At 43.2% G+C, this 27,075-nt stretch overlaps 1 long non-coding RNA gene across 2 annotated transcripts in view; it reads left to right on the forward strand.

Annotated features, from left to right (window-relative positions):
• Nucleotides 1-27,075, forward strand: part of LOC121281158 — a 270,196-nt gene that overhangs the window by 7,164 nt on the left and 235,957 nt on the right. For both annotated transcript variants that reach the window (XR_005943831.1, XR_005943830.1), the window contains exon 2: nucleotides 3,054-3,131. This is a non-coding gene — a long non-coding RNA (uncharacterized LOC121281158). The remainder of the gene's footprint in view (nucleotides 1-3,053; nucleotides 3,132-27,075) is intronic.

The following is a 27,075-nucleotide window of genomic DNA, read 5'->3' on the forward strand; positions in this document are numbered from 1 at the left end:
GATCTGTAAATAATAGGAGGATCATCTTTCCATTTTAATATACCCTTCTTTTTCTCCATCTTTTCCACATAAAATGTTACCACATTTCTCAATGCATAAACATGGTAAGATATTGAATACAAAAACAGAATTACCTGGAAAAACTCAGCAGGTCTGGCAGCATCGGCGGAGAAGAAAAGAGTTGACGTTTCGAGTCCTCATGACCCTTCGACAGAACTTGAGTTCGAGTCCAAGAAAGAGTTGAAATATAAGCTGGTTTAAGATGTGTGGGGGGGGCGGAGAGAGAGAGAAGTGGAGGGGGTTGGTGTGGTTGTAGGGACAAACAAGCAGTGATAGAAGCAGATCATCAAAAGATGTCACCAACGCACCTTAAACCAGCTTATATTTCAACTCTTTCTTGGACTCGAACTCAAGTTCTGTCGAAGGGTCATGAGGACTCGAAACGTCAACTCTTTTCTTCTCCGCCGATGCTGCCAGACCTGCTGAGTTTTTCAAGGTAATTCTGTTTTTGTTTTGGATTTCCAGCATCCGCAGTTTTTTTGTTTTTATCTCTGTAAGATATTGAATGCCTGGCAGTGGTATTTCAATCTACTTTAGCTGTGACTTACAATGAAATTGAAGCACCCTGTTTATAGCTGCCTGGTTATTTTAGGCAGTGCTGCACCCTAATAAATGACTTAATTGATGTTTTAGTAATTATATGCTAATTTGTTAGAACAGAGTTGAATTGCATGCAGAAAATTCAGGTTCGCAGTAATTACAGTAAGCATTGCATTAGTATCCATGAAAACAGAGCATTATGTGTAGTTAGTGTGAGGTAACACAACTAAACACACAATTCCAGCATGATTCTCCATTGGTGTGAAGCCAGTTTCTTCTCAGATTCAGCAACTCTGCTAAGTCAGTGCTCACTCATTCCATCAATATTTATAAATACTCAAATGAAAATTAAAGATGCTGTATATAATTCTTTGTAGCAGTTTTTATTAAAAAATAAGATCCTTTCATTGAGTGAGTTTGGCTCATTTTTTTGATACAGCACAATTAAATAATGGTATTCTTCTCTGTGATTTAATGGAACCTGTTATGCACCCATCATACAATCTTGTCACAGTTGCCCAGTTCGATATTGGAAAATCATTGAAAAAAACCTACATCAAATTTATTAGTATTGTTAAGTGCAGATTTTTGTTTGTGTGTTATCTTTCCATTGTTCAAAAAAAGTTTATTTTTATCTCTTTGGCTGAAAATACACATGCCCATAGCATAAAAAATGAAGAAATGAAGTGCTAACATGTATTTGGGCACGAGTAGTTTCAAAACAAAACAGGTAAGTGCTAAGATGACAACCAGCTTACTCTTGGTCATTTGCTTGTCACAGTTGATCAGTTTGAGGGGAAAAATATCATCAATTAATTTCAAATTTGTGCCAATGTCTTATTCATTTTGTACTATATATCCTTTTTCTAATAGTCTAAATACAGCGCACAGTTCGAATTGCAGCAGGTACTTAATTAAAGGAACTCTGTACAGTCTTCCCACTTAATCATTGTATATTTAAAAATACCCATCGTGTGCCTCTGCTTATTAACCCTATAAGATTTGTTTTCTCTCTGAATTTGACTATTTGCATGTTGACATCAATTTTCTGGTTGGCCACTTGTATGTCTAATTTACATTTACTCCCCAATCTCACTTTCTCCAATCAACTTAGTTGTGGAAGTGTGCCCTATGTCATGTAGCACATTAAAGACTATCTCTATAATCTCATAGAATGGACTTTGGTTGGTCAGCCCACCTTTATATCCATGATCCTGGTATCACTTTTTACCCAATTTCAATTGGAGTTCCATACGTGGTTGCTACAAACTGAGGCAATTAAATAGACCACATAAAATATCTTGTTCTTAAATATCCTTTGTTTCATCCTGTTTTTAGTAACTCCCTTTACTATATATTTGACTCATCTTTTGCATGACTTGCAATCCCAACTTTCTATCTTATGATAAAATTAAGGAGAACACCAATACCTGTATTTGTACTAAGATTCAAATATATTATCTGTATGTAATTTTTAATTGGCAGCACAAACTGCATCTTTTTTGAAACTTTGGCCTATCTTCCAGTCAAGTGAAATGATAGATCTAAGGAACTAAAACACAATATAGCCTTAAAAATTGTATTCTGTAAATGCAATGTTATACAGGCGAAGTGTGTCAAAACCTAGTATAGTAATTCAGAATGTGTCTCGTATAATTGTATAATATATATAGAAGTGTTACACTCATGTAACACAGAACACACCATGTATGGTATATACAGTAATGTGATATCTCACTGATAGATTATTATTTGTCGATAAAATATTCTCATCCTGTGGGATGAGAAGGCTAAAACTATGTTCCAGTATTTCTCTTTTGGTTATGTTGTATGAAGTAGCTTGGTAGAATATAAAGGTCAAATTGGAGATGATTAAAAAATTGGTGGTGGAATATATAACAAGAAAGAAAGGAAAATTTTCACTTAAATAGCATTTTTCACGACCTCAGGATGTCCCAAAGCACATATGCACTTTTGAAGTGTCATCACTATTGTAATGTAGGAAACATGACAGCCAATTTGCACACAGCAAGGTCCCACAAACAGCAGTTTGATAATGACCAGATAATGTGTTTTATGATGTTAATTGAGGGATAAACATTGGCCAGGACACTGGGTAGAACTTTGGTCCTCTTCAAAATATGAGCTTAATAGGAACGTTAGTGCAAATGTGTGCTCCTGTTACCAGTGTATTAGGCGCTACACTGTTTAACTAGCTTGTAGATATGAAAATTTCTGCTCCAATAGCATTTTAATTTAAAGATCCCCTCTTGGCCTTCAATATCATCTCCTGGTTTTATTCTGGTTCAGCACAAGCTACTGATGAAGATAACATTAAAATTCTAATACTTAATAGGTCATCTGAATGTGGGTGAGCAAAGAAGAAGGGAATTCTGACTGTGTGTGTGGTGAGGTATGTGTGCATTCATCATATTGTATTATTTGTTTTACAGGGGCTGTCAAGGTAGAGGAGCATTTCCTGCCTGACTGAGGGGAATCATTTTCTATCCCACTGTTGATGCATAAAAACGGTGAGTGGATCCAAAAATAAACACAAATGCACTGAGAAGCTTTAACAACCAAATTTCTTTATAGTTACATGATAGTATAAAGAATAAAAAAGATAAAAGAAATACTAGGATACCTGATCACTGAGACTCGCTCAGCTGGTGGACATGTGAAAGCAACCTCATTTTTCTCACCCTCCCTCTTAGAAAGCTACCAGCTAGGCAAGACCATGGTCAAAGTCACAGCCCACAGTCATTTTCTCACTCCTGATATATGTCACTTCATGAAGTTTTGATTAATTATAAAGATTCATCCATATACAGCAGTAGCAGATGGATATTCAGTTCTTCATAAGGTTATTTCATATCATGATAACAATACAGAACCTTTCACCATCTTTAAAGACAGAGTGGGAGAGACAATAACTGGCTAAATTCAGAATATGAAATATGAGAAGAAAGGGCATCAGCTTCTGTGTACTTTTGGTGATGTTATTAAATTAAAATCACACCAAAAATAATATAATACAGTTCCTTTAGCAAAAACTCCTGTGCTTTCTAGATATAAGGAGGCCCTGTAAAATGGCTCTTTAAATGCTAGACTGCTGAACTTCCAAACTAAGCATCATAATGAAGCTGACTTAGGTGATCAGTACCTATTTTTAAGAGATTATTATATTTTGGGATATTTCTGAATTATAAACTGATGTTCTTAATATTTTCAATCCACCTATACTCTAGTGGCTCAGCAATGCAATTTTATTGTTTATTTCAACATATAATGTCCAGAAGATGGGGTTTTGAAGTGGGAAAAAACAGGATTTCTTTAGCTGTATTTTTACAATTATGCATAGTGCATGAATAGCCTCAAAAGTTAATTAGGATTTCTTCAAACTGCAGATAAAAATAGGCAGCTTGCAAGTTTATGTACCCCTGCCCTTTTAATCATTCATTAGATCACAATGAGATCAATACCAATGCTGTAATGGCTTCTTACGGTGCAAGTAAATCTCTGCTCCATTCATGGAGAGCCTTGATTTGAGAATTCTTCATGCCTTCACCCTGCACTAAAATTTGTTGCCAATGAGCTCACAGTTATAACAAGTTGAATCTCTGAAAACTGTTCTTCCTTAGTTTAGGGATTTCAAGATGGTGATTCATTTTTTTACACTTGCAGACGAGTGAATGGAATGAAAGATGTTAATAAATGGAAGTGTGACTGAGACTTCCATCATGTCAATGGTTGTGAAACCCTATCGCTGTTTTGTCACAAACGAAACCAAGCTTGGCTTCGCTTGTGACAAAACAGCGAGAGGGTTTCACGTTCCACCTTACATGAGTAGGTCTTGCATTCTAAGTTATTCAAAGCCAAGCAAATGGAAAAGCAATATTGATTGGCATTCTTTAATATGTTATCTCTAAGTGATATTTGCCAACAGGTTGACTTGAGTTTATTGAGCATACAAATCATAGACAATTAGGAAACATTTTATTATACTTGTACATAAATAACAGTCTGAGGTCAGGGAGGAGAATAAGTACATTCCCACTATAAAGAAAAAATTCTAAAGGGAGGAACAACCATCCATGGTTAACTAAAGAAGTTAAGGAAAGCATCAAACTTAAGGAAAAAGCACACAACTCCGCAGAGATGAGTGGCAGGGCAGATGATTGATCAGAATATAAAGAACGGCAGAGAATGGTCAAAAGGTGATTAAGGAGAAACAAGTTATGGTATGAGAGGAAGCTAGCTAGAAATGTAAAAACGGATAGCAAGAGTTTCTACAGGTACCTAAAAAGGAAACGAGTAAGTAAAGTGAGTGTTGGTCCTCTAGAGAGTGACAGTGGGGAGTTAATAGTAGATAATAAGGAAATAGTGGAAGAAATGAACATTATATTTTGCTTCTGTGTTCACTGCAGAGGATACAAAAATCATTCCAGTATTGCTGCAAACAAGAGTTGAATGGGAGAAAGGAACTTGGTGAAATTGAAATCACTAGGGAAATAGTACTCAGCAAATTGATGGAGCTGTGGGCTGGCAAGTCTCTGGAACTCGATGGATTACATCCTCAGGTCTTAAAAGAGGTGGCTAATGTGGTAGTCAATGCACTGGTGTTAATTTTCCAAAATTCTTTAGATTCTGGAAAGGCTCCATCAGATTGGAAAGTAGCAAATATAACCCCTCTATTCAAGAGGGGAGGGAGGCAGGAAACAAGCAACTATAGACCAGTTAGTTTGATGTCTGTCGTGGGGAAGTTATTAGAATTGATCATTAAGGAGGTTATAACTGGCCACTTAGAACAGCTGAAGACAATTGGAAAGAGTCAGCATGGTTTTGTGAAAGGGAAATCTTGTTTAACCAATTTGTTGGAATTTTTTGAAGGAGTAACATGCGTAGTGGATAAAGAGGACCCTGTAGATGTACTGCACTTGGATTTCCAGAAGGTATTTGATAAGGTGTCACATCAAAGATTATTATGGAAAATAAAAGTGCATGGTATAGTGGGTAACAAACTAGCATGGAAAAAAGATTGGCTGACTGGCAGAAAGCAGAGAGTATGCATAATGGGTCTTTTTCTGATTAGCAGGATGTGACGTGTGGAGTCCCATAGGGGCCTGTTCTGGGGCCTCAACTTTTTACGATTTACATCATGTGACTTAGATGAGGGGAGTGAAGACATGTTAGCTAACTTTACAGATGGCACAAAGACAGATAGGAAAGAGGGTATAAGGAAGTTGCAGATGGATATAGATGGGCTGAGTGGGTGGGCAAAGATCTTGCAAATGGAGTTTAATGTGGGAAAACGTGTAGTTGTTTGCTTTGGCAGGAAGAACAAAAAAACAGAGTGTTACTTAAATGGAGAATGGCTGCATAATTCTGAGGTGCAGAAGGATCTAGATGTTCTAGTACATGAGTCACAAAAAGTTAGTATGCAGGTACAAAGTAATTAAGAAGGCTAATGGAATACTATCCTTTATTACGAGAGGGATTGAACATAAAAGTAAGGATGTTATGCTTCAGTTATACAGGGCATTTGTGAGATCACACCTCAAATACTGTGTGCAGTTTTGGTCTCCTTATTTAAGGAAGGATGTAAATGCATTGGAGGTGGTTCAAAGGAGGTTTACTAGGTTGATACCTGGAATTAATGGGTTGTCTTATGAGGAAACATTGGACAGACTGGGCTTGTTTCCATTGGAGTTTAGAAGAGTGAGGGGTGATTTGATTGAAGAATACAAGATCCTGAACGGCCTTGACAAGGTGGATGTCAAAAGGATGTTTCCTCTTGTGGGTGAGTCCAGAACTAGTGGGCACTGTTTTAAAATTAGGGTTCGCCCTTTTAGGACAGAGATGAGGAGAATTTTTTCTCTCAGAGGATTGTACGACTTTGGAAGCCTCTGCCTCAGAAGGCGGCAGAGGTGGGGGTCACTGAATATTTTTAAGGAAGAGGTAGATAGACTCTCATTAGGCACAGGAATCAAAGGTTATCAGTGTTAGATGGAAATGTGGAAATCGAAACACAAGAAGATCAGCCATGATCTTATTGAATGACGGAGCAGGCTCAAGGCGCTGAATGGTCTACTCCTGTTCATGTTTCTTATGTTCTTATGTTCTTAGACTGTTATTCATAGAAGGCATTCTTGTTTATTTACAGATCTATGTACATCTCAGTACTGTACATGAGGCTGTACTTCTACTTCCCACTAGATCTCGGTTACTTAACCATCTGTCATTGCATAGTTAAAAACAGTACCAGGTGCTGTTGATGTTAACCACTTACTCTATAGTTGAGGCTCCAGAGTTTCCGAATCCCTGATTGATCTAGCAGTGTTAGGAGCCTGCCTATCATCCTTAATAAGAAAGCAAGTGCAGAGGTGGCTAATTAAGAGGCTGCCTCCTGGAAGACTGCATGCTGGTTTTTTTGCAGGTAACTGCAGCCTTGGGACCCCAATTTGGTCCTGATGTTTGGGTCCAGAACTAGCGGGAAAATCCAGCTCTTACAATTATAGCAGAGAATAGCAATGATAAAATGTGATTAAAAATAAGGATCTGGGGAAATAGAAGGTTGTCGGTACACTGGGTAAGAAGCTAGATTTTAGAGATGTGGTTTGTGTATCACAGGGTTAGTTCCTATGGAATAAGTTAAAAGTGTAATTGAGGGAGTTGGGCAGAGTTCATGATGATGGGACAAATTGATTGCAGTTTGTGAAGGAAACAGTGTTGATGGGCTCAAAAGTCTTTCTTTATTCCATTCTATTTTCTTTTAATCTTTAAACAAGTCAATTTTGTTAAAATGCATTTCTGATTGGTTGTTGATATGTATGAGTGTTGTGGCACAGTGGATGTAAATGCTAAGCTGCTCAAATTCCAGAGGGAAACTTGAAACAACTGCCACAACTGTCTTGAAATTTGTATTTTTATTTCAAGATGCATGCCTTGAATTCAGTAGTAATAAGTCCATCGAGTCTTAGAGTGTTTTTTTAATTTTAAGCACATACATAGATCTGCAAATTACTACTATGATAACTCCTAGTTCCTCTAATTAACTTGGCTCCCTGTTACACCCCTGTTAAGGCAACATTAAAACAAAATAGACTTTAACAGACCCAGGCAAAGCCTGGACAGGTTTATTCATCATGAATTCTCTTAGCTTCGGATCCTATAGGCAGCAGCTTGGTACATAGAGGCCAGAAGCTTTTCAGACTCATTAGATCTTAGAATTCCTTCTCCTTACACATAACCTCATCTCCTTTATACATGTTTCTCCCTCCTTAATGTAAATCCCATTGTTCCAATATGTACTTTACCCTACTAATAATAAAAACCTTTCATAGCATCAATTTTTTCAGTAAGATTTAGAAAAAAAATTAGCACATTGGGCAGAATTTTCTGCCTGTCGGGTGGATGTGCCCGAACCAATCTCTGGTGGGCGGGGAGCCGATCCCTTTCGGAGAAGCGGACCCCGCCACCAATTAAGGCCCACCCAGCATGACGTCCGGCGGGAAGCGCTATGCGTTTCCTGTGCAGGCGGGGGGATTCCCCAAAAGTGAGAGTGCGCTCTTTTGCACATGCACACGAAAGAGCACACATCTCCCTGAGGCTAAGTGCTGCCTCAGGGAGATCGCTGACACTTATAAAAACATTAAAAATAGAGAAAAAAAAATCCTTAGCATGTTCCCCTCATGTGATAATGTCACATGAGATGGGACATGTTAATAAATCACACCAAAACTTTATGAAACTGTTTAAATCCCTACATGAAGCCTCATCCCGCCGCTGGATGAGGTTTCATGTTTTATCTATTTGCCGCCGGGGCTCCTGGCCTGTTTGCTAACCTTAAGGTTGAACAGGCAGGTCCTTTAATTGTTTCAATGATCCTGTCAATGGCCTCAATTGGCCATTGACAGGTCAGTGGGCCCGCAGCTGATTTTGCTGAGGGACCGCCTTCCTGAAAATTTAAATGGGGCGGGATCATGTCGGGGGTTCTGCCCAATGTCATCCCACGTCATTTTATGCATTGGCGAGCGGGCCCCACCCCCTGCTCGCTGACAGCAAAATTCTGCCCATTCTTTGGCTTCTTCTGGCTAAGTGTAGCATTTTACCCTCTCTTTTGAAATTCCAAACACACTGGTTTATCTAAAAATGCAAATTTTCCTTTCCACCTCACATTCTAAACTTTAGCCATGTTTACTTATTTAGCATGTCAAACCTAGCTTCTCTCCTGATATATTAAAGCCTTCAGGCCAGCTGTCTTTAATTCAATGAAGTCACACAACCCACTATTCCTGCTTTACAATAAATCCCAATAACATTATGAAAATTATTATATTTTCATGACAACGAGATTGTCTTATGGGTACCAAACTAATCATTACATGGATAAACCTCTCAACCATCACAGTGATCAAAGCTTGCTGATGTGCAGCACAGCTGAAGCACTGATAAAGGAACTGCACTGCACCCTGTCTATATCCGTACACCTCTGATTTTAGTGGTACCTGATGTGACTGGGGAAGTTTCTGTCCTTAATTTAACTTCACCATCCTAGAAGGCAATGAATCAAGGCAGTATCTCAGACAATTGAATAGGAGAAACAGCAACTGACCATAAAAATGGCATGTAAAGGTTTGATAGTATGAGGAATAATTAGCAAGGAAAAGCTGATTAGTTGGAAGAGCATGCTTTTATTGAAGCGGTGTTTTCAGAGTTTTAGAATTGAGCAGGAACTAACTTCATCTGATGATAATGGTTTTATTTTCTTCCCTAGGAGATATTATGTGTGCTTTTTAATACAAAAGAATAGCTAACTTCTTTGTTTTAATTTTACGGGGCCGATACATTAGAGGAAGAGAGATGGTGCTGTGGTTTAGATTGCTGACTTATAGCCCCAGTTCATGGGTTCAAATTCAGCACTGACAGATTTTTTTTTTTCCCTTTGTTGGATATAAGGATCTTAAATGACATGAATATGGGCAGTCTCAGTGCAGATCCCACTAGGCTTGAGTCCATACGACATAATTATTTGTAATAGAACAGTAATGAGCACTAAATTGGCAAGGTTACTTGGAGACTGCAAGGATACGTGAAACGGGAATGAATTGTCACAAAGGTACAATAGGTTGTGCTTTTTTCAGAGGTCTGTGATGCAACTGGGACAGTATTAAAGAAGCGTTATTCCTCCATCCAGCCTCTGACTGACATGTGAAAAGAAAAGGAAGACTTACATTTATATAGGAAGTCTCAATCATTTTACAGCCGATGAAGTGCTTTTTTGAGTGTAGCCACTGTTGTAATAAAGGGAAGGCAGCAGCCAAAATGCACATAGCAAACTCCCACAAACAGCGATGTGATAATGACCAGATAATCTGTTCTTTTTCTGTGATGTTGACTGAGGGATAGATATTGGCCAGAGTACTCGGGGTAACTTCACAGCGGGATCTTTTGCATTCACCTTCTTTAAAATTCATTTATGGGAGGTGGGCCTTGCTGGCTCGGCCAACATCTATTGCCCATCCCTAATTGCTCTTGAGAAGGTGGAGATGAGCTGCCTTCTAGAACCACTGCAGTCCCTGTAGTGCTGTTAGGAAGCAGGCAGGTGGGGTCTCAGTTTAATGCCTCATCTGAGGGACAAACAGCACCTCCCACAGTGCAGCACTCTCTCAGTACCACACTCCAGTGTCATTATTTTTGACTTCAATCACTGAAGGAGGACTTAAACCTGGAACCTTGGGAAGAATGTTCCCGTCAGCGAGCGGGAGGGGGGGGTTGGGGGTGGGGGGGGGGTGGGGGGGGGGGCCCACTCGCTGATGCGTAAAATGATGTGCGGTGACTTCGGGGCAGAAGTCCTAACGTCACCACGCATCAGTTAGATTGTCAGTTCGGCGTGCCCACCGAACTTTCAAAGGCCTATTAAGGCCATTAACAAAATCATTAAAGTTGTTAAGAATGCTGCCTGTCCAACCTTACGGTTGTCGGGCAGGCGAAGAGCCCAGGCGGCCTTCACATTTTTCATGAGACCTCATCCATGGAAGGGATGAGGTTTCATGATGACTTCATTAATTAAATGAAATTTTTTCAAAAAATTGATGGACATGTTCCAGCTCATGTGACAGTTTCACATGAGGGGACATGTCCTGAAATTTTTTTTCACCTTTATTACATTTCTCAAGACTTAAACTAATCTCCCTGAGGCACCCCTGTGCCTCAGGGAGATTTCTGTGCTCTTCGCAAGCCCCGACTGAGGGAATCCCCCCCCCCCCACCGCCTGCGCAGGGAGTGTGCAGCTCTTCTGGGTGTGCGTCACGCTGGATGGGCCCTAATTGGCCCACCCACTTAAAATGGTGGCGTGCACCCGATCGGGGGCGCCGATCAGGTTCGTGCACACTCCTGCCTGCCCCCGCACAACCCCCCCCCCCCCCCTGATGGGGGGAAAATTCAGCCCCTTATGACTCAGAGGCAAGAGTGCTCCCGACTGAGCTCTGGCTAATATGTGCAGTATTGATAAAGCCATTAAAAGGGAGCTCAATTTCCTTGAACGGCACAAAGTTCATCAGAATAATATTTATAAAAACTTTGGGCTGAATTTATAGGAATGAAGAGGACATGGCCACCAGAGAGACATAAGTCTGGGTTTTGACAGGGAGGGATTGGGGAGCTTAGAAGGGGGGAGTGGGGGGGTGTGTGGTGGGGTTGCGTTTTGGAGGCCAGGTGGGGAGGAACAAAGTCGGCGGGGGGGGGTGGGGTGGGGGGGGGGTGGGTGGGGGGGGGGGGGGGGGGGGGGGGGGGGGTGGGGGTGGGGTGGGGGGGGGTGTTGGTGGGGGGTGGAGGTGGGGTGCTTTCATCTTTTGGGGGTTAGGGTTACCCCCACTGCACACAGGGCACCCCCCCCCAACTATTTCCTTGTAGTTAGGTCCGCCTGCCCACGCCAACCATACTATAGCATGGGCAGAGTATTATTCGGATTAATTGTCTTGGTAGCAAACTCAATTAACCCATAATCATTTATTTAAAAATGGAGGGTGGGTTGCTGATTTTGGTGGGTGGGAAGGGGCTGGGCTTGCCACCCCTCGTATTTTACATGGTCATCCTCCTGCCGAAAACACACCCCATGGGGAGGCCTTAAAGTTCAGCCCCTGGAGCAAGTGTTTCCTTTTGGCAGGAATATTGGAAAGAGTTATATAAAATAATAAAATGTACAGTGAATCTGCAGAATGCTGAGTGGCAGATGGCACTGATTAAGAATGTAGCGTGTTAGTCCAGGTGAATGTGTCATTCTGAAGTCTTTGATGACAAGATATACAACAACAGTAAACAAATGGTAGATAAATGTGTCGATGAAATAATACTGGCAGTCATCACAACCTAAAGATCAGACAACTGGGAAATTAAATATTCGGAGTCAAGTGCAAGACTGGCTGTCCTTAAGCTTCTAACCTCCTTACAAACTGGCAAAATCAGGAAATTGGTTAGTGTGACATCCCATTCCTGTCTGACTCCATGTGTTTCCTAATGGACATATATCTATGGCAGAATAATTCCCATATTTTGTCATTTAATTTGGAGTCTCACTTGTGACGGTATGGGCAGAATTTAATGCTCTCCCCTATGCTGAGTTTGGTGATAGGGGTTATTTCATCAGGCGGCTGAAGTTGGTGGTGGGAAAGCCTTTTTAAAAATTTATTCATGGGATGTGGGCGTCGCTGGCTAGGCCAGTATTTATTGCCTATCTCTAATTGCCCTTGAGAAGGTGGTGATGAGCTGCCTTCTTGAACCGCTGCAGTCCATGTGGTGTAGGTACACCCATGGTGCTGTTTGGAAGGGAGTTCCAGGATTTTGACCCAGTGACAATAAAAGAACGGCGATATGTTTCCAAGTCAGTCTAGTGAGTGGCTTGGAGGGGAACTTCCAGGCAATGGTGTTCCCATGTGTCTGCTGCCCTTATCCTGTGGACAGCCTTCCTGCCCTGCTGCCAATTGAGGCTCATAGCTGGGTAATTAATACCACTTAAGGACCTTATCCCTCCCCTGCTGGTATTAACCCTGTGGCGGGTGGGAGGAGGGGGGATCCTCATCTTTCAGGGTTCATGACAAGCAAAACCCTGTGGGGCAGCTTGCAAGCTTCGGGGTTGTGGGCGTTGATGGAGGTGGTGGGGTGGGTGGTGTCCCTCATTCAAAGGCACTCAATACCTGATTAATACGTGATGGGGGTGGGGGATGCTGAAGGCCACTCCCCTACCCTTGTTGCTAACCCCCTCCCCCACTTTCACCTCTCCAACCCCCACTCTATGACCCCCCCTCCCACCATCACTCACCAGTGGCCTGGGTCCAGCAATGACCCTTGTGGGTGTTGCATTGCCAGCAGCCACTGCCTCTCAGGCGGTGCTGCTGTTCAGTAGTGCTGTCAGCCTCTGATTGGCCTGCAGCTCTTGGCCTGTGAGACTTCTGCCCCAAGTCCTTGATCCCTGGGAAAGCCAACTGCTGTCCAGTAAGTGCCTTACTGGCACTTAATTCAGCAGGCCTTTCCTAAAAGAGGCAACGAGGTGCTCTTGCTGGCTCCCAAGACTGCAGTGAGACCTTCATCGCCTCCATTAAATACTGCCCTACATTTACAGAATGGCAAATTATCCTTCCCATAAAGGTTAAGGCAAGCCATTGGGACAACAGAGATGAGTTTTGTGCTTCAACTAACTAATGTTACTTGACTTGGGTGTGATTTTAATGTCTGAAAGCTATTCCTTCTCCAAGACCATACTGTCTTGCTGGGGTGTCAATCCCCCAATACCAAAAAAACATTCATTGCAGCTTCCAGCAACACTCTTCAGATTCTACCTCATGTCTTGAGACAGAATCTCTTCATATGCACATTGATGGTCCTGATGCTCTGGCACCAGGCAGATTTTTACGGTTCAGAGCATCCTATTCACTCAGGGAAAAGCGCAAATTGAGAAATGTGATTCCACATAAATCTCAAATACAGCTTTATAGCTGGCATTTGAAATTGAGAAAACAGATTCATCAGCTTCATCTTTTCACATGGGGCAACCCATTTCATCCACTGCTTGATTAAAGACCAGATTATGCTCTGGGCTGTTTCTGTAGCGAAGTTGCTTTTCATCTGGATAGATCACAGCCTGAGAACCAACTAGCTACAATGAGGGTGTGATATATGTACCCTACTGGTTATGAACCCAGCATTCATACACTGGAACTCTAATCTCTGATCTCCAGGGCTTTACTTATCTTTGTACCGGTAAAATTTGTATAACTTACTTTACAGTTACTACACAAGGCACCAATGCACTACATTTAATAGGCAGACTGTGGTATTTGTGTGGGGCATTTGTACCATTTTTAGTGCAGCGATACAAACATCTCCAAAACAGTTGTTTCTGTCCTTGAGCATTTGTCCTTGTGTTAAAGCAACTTGTGTAACCTACTGAACACACAAACAGTGCACATTGAGGAGTAGATCAGGATTGTCACCTTTACAAAAACTCGCATCATGGTACTTCATGACCAGGTTACAAAGTAATGAGTAAATTGGAAAATCTAATTGCTTTTGCTCCTTACCTCATCAGTAATTTTCATTTAGAATTACTGTCTTCCAAAGCTGAAGCTAAGGTACCTCTGCAGTTTAATTTCTTTTTTAGGTTTCTCCACTGGCCTGGGGGCATATTGTTTCCTTTCAATTTGTTGTACCTTTGCTTTTCTTACTGTTTTTATCTCTTCTGGTCACTTTTAGTGGTTTTGTTATCAGACTGAAACTCAAACTTTAGCATCGATCCTATTTTGCTTTGTGTTGTTTTGAAGTTGGACTGTACTCTGTCCATCACTGCTTTCAGCGACACCTCCTTTTGTGTACACCTTTCTTCTCTTCACTCCCCCCCCCGTACCTCAATTTCTTCCCTTGCCCCCCCCCAAACTAGTCTCCCACTCTTGGCTCTTGTTCAACCCTATTTAGCTCCAGAAGTAGTTTATAAACTAAATGGCATTCTTCAGTAAGGAGCTCAACATGAAAACTGTCCTGGTATTGTGACTGTTGCTCAAATATGGTTTGTTGCATGAGAGGTCCAGATAAAAAAAAAAACCTATCATAGTAGCAATACAAGAAGCCAACAGATGGGCTGAGAAATGTTACTGAACACTGCATGGGGTAGGGAATAGATATTGTGTTGCATTCAATAGCGCTGCATGAGACCTAAAATCTCCCATTTTGTTCTTGCAGCAGTCCTAGAGTTGATGTAGAATAGAGCAACACCCGGCATCCTAACTATTAGCATTCCAGATTTAGATGAACCGTTAACTTTTATCCAGTGTGTAATTTATGTGCTTTGTGTTTGGGCACTTGTCCTTTGTCAGCACCAGAGCCTTTTTATTTGCCGTTAGTATAGACTCTAATTCTATATTTCTATAGTAGCACTTTATTGCTTTTATGCTTTATTCTTTGTTAAAGTCTTTCACGCTTAATGATTTGTGCCAATTTTTGTCAGGAATATAAGAATCCACATAAAACTACTGTCGTACTTGTGAAAGTTTTATTTCTTGAAAAAAATTATGGTCTTGTTTCATCTATTATTCCCTAGATAATGCAAGCCTTCATTTGCAACCTTCTGTGTGTTGCTGTGGTCTTCTTGGTCTATTGATGCATTGAAAGCTGCAAGACTAAGGATGCATGATGTCCTTTAGGGTCAAAGTGACTTTAGAGGATTAGTGAACATTCACAGAGGTTCTCTCTTTGAAATATTTATTGCTTACTTCTAGCTCCGTAGAAGCAACATTTCAGCAATGGACAGGAGATACTGATTATAGATGCCTTATCTGCCTGGAATGCTTCCTTCTGGGTGCCTTTTCCAAATAGGGTCTATACCTCATAATAACAATAATGCAGTGAAAATTGAATGTCAGACATAAACAAATCTTAGTGAAGTATTATCCCCCCCCTTTAAATTAAATTCTTCCCTGAGTGACTGTAAGGGTTATAGAGTGAAACTTTCTCCTCATTACAAATAAATACAGACTTCCACCATTGACTTGACTGACCATGTTCCCTTGGAAGCAGCTAACTACTTGAATCTAACAACTAAAGTATGGCCTGTTATTACCTTAAAGAGAAATTAAGGCTTCATACAAGTTCAATTTAATACTTGGGGCACTCAGTCAATTTGTAATTCCTGAGGATTGATTTTGGTTTTTTATCTTATTCAATTTACACAGCAGAAACAAGTTTTGAAGCAAAAGGCTTTCCATTTACCCGGAAGCAGCCATTAACAACCCTGTGGAGATCATTAGCAACCTATTGTCATCGGTTAATGATGTCACACTGCTTACCACTGGGGCCTGGAAATCTTTCAGCAGCACATATGTCAACATAGAAGAGCTTCTTAATCAAATCTCCTAATAAAAATAGGGTTCTGATAGTGATTAAATGGAAATGATTAAACATAACTGTTAGCAGAATCTTCCAAGATTAGAACATTCTATAACATCTCAGTATCTACCTTCAAGTGGGAAACTGTAAAAGAAAAAGATAATGAATCTGATAGTAGTGACTTCTGGAGACCCCCAGAGATCCGTTTTAAAACCTCTGCTGTTTTAAATATTTATTAACACCTTTGATGAAAGTATTGTAAGCAGAATGTCTCCGTTAGATGATTATGCAAAATTCTAACCATCGCCAAAGAAAGGCCTCACCACTTGGGAAAATAAAAGACAAAAGGCCACTATTTAGCAGCAAATGTAAGAAAATTGATCTAGGCATTAAAAATCAAATATGATGAGGGACATTATCAGGCAAAAGGTACTTCTCGTTGGCAGCTCTGACCAACATCTACACACTTTATGTTGTATGCCATATCAATGGCAATAATTAGTATTTATATCATAAAATGTCTCAGGGTGCTTTACGGGAACATTATCAAAAAAGGATTGCCACTGAGCCTCATAAGCAAAAGTTTGGTCAAAGAGATAGATTTTAAAGAGTGTCTTAAAGGTGAAGAGAGAGGTCAAAAAATTTAGGGAAGAAATTGTAAAGTGTTGTGTCTTGGTAGCTGAGGGCATGGCCCTCAGGTGATAAATTGTGGATCTGTATGAGTAGCAAATGTAACCCCACCATTTAAGAAGGGAAGGAGTGGGAGAATGGAGAACTACAGGCCTGTTAGTTCGATGTTAGTAACAGGGAAAATGTTACAATCTATTAGTCACTGGAGAGCTAGCATCCAGGTACAACAATCAATAAGGAAGGGAAATGGTATGTGGACCTTCATTGCAAGGGGTTTTGAGTACAAAAGCAAAGATGTCTTGCTGCAATTGTACAGAACCTTGCTGAGACCGCACCTGGGGTATTGTGTACAGTTTTGGTCTCCTTATCTAAGGAAGAATATACTTGCCTTAGAGGGAGTGCAACAGAGGTTCATCAAACTAATCCCTGGGATGGTGGGTTTGCCTTATGAGGAGATGTTGAAGAAACTGGGCCTGTATTCTCCAGTGTTTCGAAGGATGAGAGGTGATCTCATTGAAACTTACAAAATTCTTATAGGACATGACAGGTGGATGTAGATAGGATATTTACTCACCTGGCTGGTGAGTCTAGAACCTGGGGACAAAATCTCAGAATAAGGGGCTGGCCATTTAAGACTGAGATGAGGAGGAATTTCTTCACTCAGAGGGTAGTGAATCTTCCGAATTCTCTATCTCGGAGGGCTGTGGAAGCTCAATCTTTGTGCATGTTGAAGACAGAAATCAATAAATTTCTGGAGATTAATGACATCAAGGGATATGGAGATAGAAAGTGGTGTTTAAGTAGAGGATCAGCTTTGATCTTATTGAATGGCGAAGCAGGCTCAATGGGCTGAATGGCCTACTCCTGTTCCCATGTTCTTATTAGGCCAGAATTGAAGAAATGTAGAATTCTCAGAGCATTGTAGGTCTACAGGAGGCTACAGAGATATGCAGGAGCAATGCCATCCTTTAACTACATGCAATTTAGTACAAAATCATGTTCTTAACCTAGACATAGCTGTGATTGATTTAAGTCTTCATTTAAGTCTTTACCAAATTGAAGGCTTGGTACCACTGCTCTACAACTGCCAATGATAGTACCACTTGAGTACTACCCTGTGGAAATGAACTTTCTTAACCAAGGAAAAGCATTTTTTCTTACTATAATCTGTTGTTTAAAATAAGTTGTTTGTACTGTGTAAAGTGCAGAACCTGAAGTTCAATGTCAAAGCCGACCACCTGTGAGGCTGTGGTCCTGGGCATCAAAAATACATTAATGGCTTTCGATTTCACTGGGGACCTTGCTGTTAATATAATGGCTGCTACGTTTGAATATATTAGAACCTGCTCATTTTAAAGTAACTTATAGTTTGAGAAGTACTTTTATGTGTTTCTGACAAATGTAATAAGGTGCTACATAAGCACATTTCTTTCTTTATAAAACTCACAATTGTTTGTGGCTACCATTTGAAATCAGCTATTTACAATGAATATAAAGAAAATTGGGCTTTTAATTATTTGTAAAAAAAAAGAAATATTATATGGAAAGAGAAAGAATTGAATGTAGCTGAAATTGTAAGTACCTTGAAATGAAGGTGGAAATTCAATCCCAGGAATCGGACAACTGAATTGGACGCATGAGATTCAGTGAAATGGAACCAGCATCCTTGCTGTAAACTCCACTCTGGTTCGATTGCCAGGAAGGAATTTACAAAATACAAACAGAAAAACATCTGCTATTTGATGGAGCATCATGATATGTCATCAATGGGGAAAATCATTCTTTTTAAAAAAAAATAAAAAAGACCTGTAAATGCTAATTTAGTTTTGGGAAGTGTTACTTCACTGTTTGAAATTCCATAGGTAATTTCTGTGTCCCTCTTCATGAATAGCGTGATGTTAGATTGCCATGCATTTAGTCATTAGTTCAGCTATTAAGTTAAATCACTCTTGTGGTAGATAGATGAACATTATTCAGTTTGTGAAATTATTTAATGTCTCCCATGATGCCTGGCAGGCTAAAAAGAAAAATTATATTCCTTTTAAGACCTAAGTGGATTGGTTTTCTTCAATCATTTGTAATTGGTGTCCTAAAGTATTTTGATAGATTCAAAGAGAGAGAGAGAGCTTAGCACTTTTAACAAGGGACAACCTCACCGCCTGGGCCCCTTTTAAAAGGGAGAACATCACCATTGGGATCCCTTTTGAAGTGGAAGTATAATCATTATGCCTTTTAAAAATCACTTGCCAAGAATGATGACAAAAGAGAAATTAACTTTTGCCAAATGCAAGAAAGAACTTGTGTTTATGTTGTGCCTTTTACAACCTTAGGGTGTCCCAAAGTGCTTTACTTCCAGTTGAAACAAGAAAGAAAAATTGAAGTACTTCTGATGTACGCAGCTATTTTGTGCACAGTAAAGTCCCACAAACAGCAGTGAGAGATATTCAATACTCATGAGGGGTAAATGTTAGACAAGACAGAGGGAGACCTCCCATTTTTTTTTTCAAATGGTGCCATATAATCTTTTCTGTCCACCTGAAGGTATAGAGGGTACCTCCATTAAACATCTCACTTGAAAGATTGTGTTTCATATGGATATTTATACATGGACAGGCAATACACCTCACATAGAATTAGAGCACATAATCAGTCAAGTGGACATTTACTGGCATGCACCTGGGCGATATGTGATAAGTTGAAGACTTAAGTGAATCACAGCTATGTCCAGATTAAGAACATTACTGCTTGGGACGTTACCCCCAAAAAAGGTATATGGCAGAATCGGCCCAGATTTGTACCAAGTGCGGTAGCGACAGGAAGAAAATCCTGCCTCATTAGTCATGCATTCTCGGGGAACACCCCATTTCACTGGCGGGTGGCCTCTGATTTGCCTGCCACACCTTCGCATCGCCCCTTCCTCACGCCGGGCCCCATATTTAAAGTACAGTCATGTGCACACGTTTCAGTAAAAGTTAATTTCTCTTTTGTCATCATTCTTGGCAAGTGATTTTTAAAAGGCATAATGATTATACTTCCTCTTCAAAAGCGATGCCAATGGTGATGTTCTCCCTTTTAAAAGGGGCTCAGGTGGTGAGGCTGTCCCTTGTTAAAAGTACTAAGCTCTCTCTCTCTCTCTGTTTAAATCTATCAAAATACTTTAGGTCACCGATTATAAGTTTCAGTGCTTCCAGCCCAGGACTGCTGCACAGAAGCCATGGCCCTGAAAGGCAAGAAGACTGTAGCCCTGTGATTCAGTGACGTGTCCCTGGAATGCCTTTTAGATGCTATGGAGGACCACCTCTACGTTTGCTCTGGACGAAGGTCAGCAAGCAAGGTCACCAAACCAGCATGGGAGGTGGTAGCAGCGGTGGTCAGTGCCAACAACCTACAAAAGAGGACAGCCACCCAGTGCCGAAGGAGGATTAATGGTCTCCTCCGTCAGTCTCCTCGTCACTCTCAACTCACACACTCACAAACCCATCATGCATTCACACGGATCTCATACCTCAAGGGACAACACCACCAACTCCCATACACACCCTCACATCTCCATCAAACTCATATCCTATGGAGCTCGAGACCTTATCCCATCCATCCCGCTCACCACACAAACATTCCATGCAGTACCATCTGTCCTGCTCACACTCTCTCCATCCATTTTTATGCAAGAGGAGCTGGCTCACATCCTCTGGGAGTCATTCCAGATTCGGGGTGGAGTGGCCCACGTTAGGCCCCTCACTCACTTTGAGGAGCGTCATCGCACTGAATGGTGAGGACGTGGACTGTGCCTGCGGCAACAGTGAGGTTGGTGGCGAACACCCACGTGAGGATTCTGCATGGCTCTCTCTCCTGCTTTTGACTGTGCTGCCATGCACTAATCATCTCTACTTTGGTTCACAGGGAGATCTGCCAAGCAACCAACACTCTCAGCCAGCCAGTCCCTCAGCACCATCCAGATCCTCACCTCCAGCCAAGAGGACATCTCCTCCATTGAAGAGCTGGAAATAAACAGCCTGGAAGACCCGTCACAGCGCTTACCCACACCTTGCACGAGCACAGAGACACACACCTCGGTGGGACCTAGATCTAGAGCAGGCTCGGGTTCACAATCTGGCAGTCACCACACAGACACGTGTCCACAGCAGGAGGAGACAGGTTCAGCCGAGCTTCCCAGCACTCTGAGGACTGCTGGGGAACAGGCATCTGTGAGGTCTGAATCAGAAGACGGGCCTCTGGATTTGGACTTCCAACTTATCCTGGAGAGTCAGCAGAAGGCGTGGAAACATCACGCAGAGCTGTTGGAAACCCTCAACAGAGTTGCGTGCGAATCAGAGGAACACATCCACCTGCTCTCTGACGAAGTGATGCCTACATGTGCGTGTATGGAGGTCTCCATGGGAAGGATGGCCGGTGCCATGGAGACCCTGCTCCAGTAGAATGCGGAAGTGCATGCAGACATGTATTCCATCGCAGCAGCCGTGGGTGAGTTCCTGCATTGACAGTCTGAGAGGGAAACGGGCACCTCAATCTCCCTCCAGATGCTCCTTCCCCTCAAGAAGTAAGGCCAGGGCCCTCGGGCAACCAAAGGGAGGAGGAGCGGCAGCTGGACACCTCTGGGTCATTCATTCAGAAATCTTAGAGGCTGTCTTCTCCTTTCGAGTCCCCTTTGTCTATGGTTTTGTCCTCTGCCACCACAGAGGGAGCTGTTGGCCCACAAGAGGACAGCCAAAGCAAGCCGGTCCTTCACAGCCTTGGTTCTCCAAAGGATGCACGCCAAAGTCATCAGAGGCAACAGGGCCAACCATTGCACAGGCTGTCTCCACCTCCGCTGTGGATGTCAGGGCAGCACCTGGAAATGTTCAGCCTAGAAAAGTTAAGAATTTCTGATCACAGGTGGTTGCACAGGTGAACACATTTTGTCTCTTCATAATCTGAAAATGTATTCACTTTCACTGAATAATGTGTAATGGTATCTATCAGCTTCATTTACAGGCTTCGTGAATCCTCCCTGTGCCTCTCCCCACCACCACAACCCCCCCACCCCCCCTCCTCAAACTTGTAGTTCAACTGCATGCAGCCGGCCCACGAGTGATTCTGGAGGGAGGAATGTGTGTGTGTGTGTGGCAGGACCTGTCGGAGCCACGTACAAGCACTCTCCCACACACACAGGTCCTTCCTCCAACACTTATCCCAAAGTCCTGAGCAATTTCAATGCTGCCTGCTGGGGTTCTCTTTTAGCCGTCCATCTGAGCTGACCTGCATCTCCGTCCACCCAATGATCACACTCCCATGCAGCACCTGTTCCCGCCCAACATGAGGCTCTTTTCACTTTTGATTTTGCAAGATGGCCCTGATAAAGTTTATCTTCAGCTCCCTCATTCCTTCCCCTCCCCTCCCCCAGTTATCTATTTCCTTTCCCCTATCACGGTTGACCCCCCCACCCTGACATCACCTTTCACCTATCAGCCAGAGCCCTTTTCTCTCCAGGATGTCCAGGTATGTATACATTCCCTACCTTCCTAAGAACCCCACCCCCATCCACATTGACCTCCCCCACCTCCACCTTCCCACGCCCCGGGTCCATGTCTGCCTCCGAGTGCCCACCAACTGCCCTCACCGTCCCTTCTAGCGCTATGACATACACTCACCCTCCCACACTACCGGCTCACTCTGATCTCGCTCATTCTCGCTGTTCCCTCCTACTACACCCACCCTCATTTCACTCCCTAGGAGGCAGTCATCAACTCCACAGACCCTTTCCTTGCACCTTCAACTGGACATTCCCTCCCCTTTCTCCTTCCTCCACCCTATTCCTTGCCGCCTGCAAACTCCTTCCGTTCCCTGGACTCCTTCCCGCATCTGGACTCCTTCCTCCACCCAAACTCCTTCCCTTAAGCCGACCTCCCAAGTTGCCATACTCACCCTCCTCCCCCCGTACTCCCTCACCTCCACAACTCCATCGTTGCCCAACTCCCAATCTCCCCCCTGTCACCCCCCCCCCCCACACCACCCCACCGGTACACCTTCCTCTTCTAGTGAAACCCAGACCTTCCTCTCCCACCTCCAGTATACCTTCCTCTCTTGATCAAACCTACACCTTCCTCTCCATTCCCTCGATATCCATCAGTAGCAGACCACGGCCAAGACACTGATGTCCCAAAGCAGGCCCTCAACAGTGACCTTCCACCTTCTGTGAGCTGCTTCATGGCGGAGCTACGTCCATGGAAATCCACCCAGCGCGTGGTACATGTACCTCCAGGGTCTGGTTGCTGTAGGGCTCCAGCATCTTCCGCTCCTCGGATGTCTGTGACGTGAGCAAGGCCCTGACGGTAAGTCCCAACTTCTACACGTCACTCTTGTCAAACCGTGTTCTTCCCTGGCATGTTTTCCCACTGACATGGGTGGTAAATTTGATGTGGGGGGATGATTCTGGTGAGCAGAGCTTATAATAATATGCAGATTATTAAAATGAGGTTCTCGACGTGCGGCGGTGGGTATTGCGGCCCGCCATTGATGGGCGGAGTGGACATTGCAAACTGGTTTCATGACTGTGTGAAACTGAGTTTTGGCCTTCCCACCATATTGTCTTCTCATGCCTGCCATGATGCCCGACGCCAGTGGGCATGGAAAATTCTGCTCATAGTGTCACAAAGTTCCAAGTAATTATCTAAATCTGGTCCCAACTGTGAGTTATGCTTGTCTTCAAGAACATTCAGTTATAATCAAGCACCCTTTCAGGCAGTATATTCCAGATCTAAACAACTCACAGAGCATTTTCATTTCTCTTCATGTCACCTCTGGTTCTTTGGTCAATTATCTTAAACCTGTGTCTTTTGGTTACCGACCTGTCCACCCCTATTTACTCTGCGAGGACCCTTTGTGATTTTGTACGCTTCTATAAAATTGCCCCTTAACCTTCTCTACTTGAAGGAGAACAATCTCGGTTTCTCCCTGGATGGAATCGTCTCAGATTTTCACTAAGTGCAGTAGCGGACAGGAAAAAGGATGTTTACCCGTTGACTGCAATGGCGGCTTTTTGCGCTGTATTGTCCCAATGCCGCCTCATTAATCATGCATTCCTGGGAAACAAGCCAGGTTGCTAGCGGGTCGTCCTCTGATTTGCCCGCCCCACTGTCACCTCAGTCCTTCAGTAAAGCGGGTGCCATATTTAAAGGCTGCCCCTGTGCTCTTCAAGGGATAGGAAGCGGCTGCAAACTGATGGCTGCCAAAGAGAGGAAACCTGCTGCTGCCAGACTGAGCGACGCCTCCCTCGAACGTCTACTGGACGCAGTGGAGGCTTGCCGCGATGTCCTCTACCCCCGTTCTGGCCTCAGGAGGCTCATCAGTCTCACTACACTGGCTAGGGAGGCGGTAGCAGAGGTGGTCAGTGCCAACGCTGCACTCAAGAGGTTGGCCATCCAATGCAGAAAACAGATGAATGATCTCATCTGTGCTCCCAGAATAAGGCAACCATCTCATCACTCTAAACTCACACACTCACAAGCCCTTCACACATTCACTGGCATCTCACTCCCTGCCAGTTCAAGGGACATCACCACTCACTCTCTCACACAGACCCTGACATCTCCATCTGGCCCCATCTCCTCTGGAGATAGCCTCCCCAGCTCTCACCACCTTGAGGTCACTCGCACAGATCAACTTGTGTCCCCCCACACACTGGCGACGAGCTCAGATGATCCAGCGAGGGGGGATGATTCCGGCGAGCAGGGCTTTTAATTAGATGCAGATGTATTAAAATGATGTTCCCAACGTGTGGTGGCTAGAAATGTGGCCCGGTGTTGACGAGCAGCGCAAACTGGTTTCACAACTGCGTAAAACTGATTTTTGTCCTTCCTGCCCTAGTGTCTGCTCATTTGCGCCCTGATGCCCAATGTCAACGGGGGTGGAAAATTCTGGCCCTAGTCTTTTTAATTCAATTATGTGATGTAGACATCAACAGATGTGTTGCCCTTGAGGAAGTGATGGTGAGCTGCCTTCTTGAGCAGCTGCCGGCATGGTGGTTTGGTTTGCTAGGCCATTGCAGATGGCAGTTAAGAGTCAAACCACATTGCTGTGGGTCTCGAATGACCTGTAGGCCAGACTGGATAAGGATGGCAGGTTTCCTTCCATAGTGAATGACCCAGATGGATTTTTATGACAATCCATTAGTTTCCTGGTCACCGTCACTGATGTTAACTTTTAAACCCAGCTTTGTTTAATGAACTGAATTTTAATTTCCCAGCTGTTTTGGTGGGATTTGAACTCATGTTTCTGGGCACTTGAAATAGTCAGCAGGTTCTCCAGCATCTGTGCAGAGAGAATCAGAGTTAATGGGCAGAATTTTGCCCTTGGCATGCGGGCTCGGCAGGGTCAGGTTGGGGGCAGTCGGGAAGCCGACTGCTGCCTGTGCGGTTGGGGAAGGAGTGAGAGCAAGCCGAGCGCAAACCACGTGCACGCGCGCGATTGAGCGCTCCGTAATCTCCCAGAGACACCGAGCTGCCTCAGGGAAATGAAACGCTCTTAAAAAAGAAAATAAAAATGCAATAAAACGTGTTCCCTCATGTGGCTCTGTCACGTGAGCACGGACGTTACTAATTCAGTTGTAAAACTTATATTTTATTTTTATTTGCTTTTGCAATTCTCGTCCCCGCCTGTAATGAGGTCCCCACACAAGTGCAAAGGGTTCTTGGCCTTTTCGCCTGCCCACCAACTGTTAGGTTGGACGGGCAGTGAAAAATTTAGGTTAATTGAAGATTAACTTTAGGTTAATTGATTATTTAATGGCTTTAACAGGCTTTGAATTGTTGGTGGACATGCCGCCAACTCTGGCGCACGCCCGCCGACCAGACTATTGCGCGACTGCGCTTTGACATTGGCATGTTCGGCCCACGTCAACGTGCGTCATTGACGCTTGAGCGGGTCGGATGCGCGGCTGTCCGCCGAGCGAAAATTCCTGCCCACTGTTTCAGGTTGATGGCCTTTCATCTGGACTAAGGTAGCTGACCTGAAATATTAACTCTGTTCCTCTCTCCATATACGCTACCAGGCCAGCAGAGTATTTCCAGCATTTTCTGTCTTTGTTTCACAGTTGCAGCATTACATACGCACATGCAGGAGTAGGCCACTCGGCCCTTCGAGCCTGCTCCGCCACTCAATAATATCATGGCTGATCTGAATATAACCTCAACCCCACATTCCTGCCTACTTCCGATAACCTTTCACCCCTTGTTAGCTCTGCCTTAAAAATATTCAAAGACTCTTCTTCCACTGCCTTTGGAGGAAGAGAGTTCCAAAGACTCACAACCCCGTGAGAAAAAAAATCTCCTTGCCTCTGTCTTAAATGAGTGACCCCTTATTTTTAAACAGCATTCATAGCATCTTGCCTGTGGATTACTGATTCAGGAGCTAATCCAACAACCGATACGCTAATACCTGGTCTCTCCATCTAATTGAAGTCTTTCATCCTTGGAACCTTCCAATAAATCTCCTCTACACCCCAGCGCTTTGACATCCTTGCTAAAGAAGAGTGCCCGGAATTGGCCACAATACTCCAGCTTTGGCCTTTCCATGTTTTTTATAAAGCTTTAACAGAACACCCTTGCTTTTGTATTTTATACTGTTATTCATTAAGCCCAAGATCCCGTATGCCTTTTTAGAAGCCTCCTCAACATATCCTGGCATCTTCAAAGACTCGTACTGTCCCAGGTCTCTCAGTTCCTGCAGCTTCAAGAAAATTGTGCCATTTAAGTGATATTGCCTCTTATCATTCTTCCTAATGAATCACTTCACATTTATCTGTGTTAAATTTCATCTGCAGTGTATCTATCCATTTCAGTAAAAACAACCTGAAACCTGTTAATATCCATCTCACTGTTTATTACATTTCCAGTTTCATGTCCTCTTCAAACTTTGAAATTATTCTCTCTATATCCAAGGCCAGGTCATTACTGTACATCATTGGGAGCAGTTGTCTCAACACCAAGCCTCTGGGAGACACCACCATATATTTCCCTTCAGTCTGAAATATAACCATTCACCACTACTCTCCTTCTCACTCTTAAGCTGGAATTTTCCAGCCCCGTTGACGTCGGGCGTCATGGTGTGTGTGGGGTGGGGTGGTGGTGGAATCCAACGCGTCATCATCCGGGCAGGTCTGCTTCATTGCACACCGAAGTGTTTCACAACTGAACATAAGCAACGTGCACCTGGCGATCTGCACTTCACTCAGGACTCCAAGGTTTGTTTGTCTACTTTGCATCAGGTAGCACTCGCAGCCATCAGCACCAGGCTTCGCGGACAGCGCCACGTCACTTTTAGGGGGTCTCACAGGCAGGTCTCTACCCACTAGACCACCCATGAGGTTGGGGTGGCTTTTCAACGGCTGCAGGGCTAGGGCTTCCTTGGGGGAAGGGGAGAAGTGGCCTCAGGTAAGGGAAGAGGATGCAAGATGAGGGCTGTACTGGGGAAGGA

This window comes from Carcharodon carcharias, chromosome 8 (genome assembly GCF_017639515.1).
Source record: "Carcharodon carcharias isolate sCarCar2 chromosome 8, sCarCar2.pri, whole genome shotgun sequence".
NCBI lineage: Eukaryota > Metazoa > Chordata > Chondrichthyes > Lamniformes > Lamnidae > Carcharodon > Carcharodon carcharias.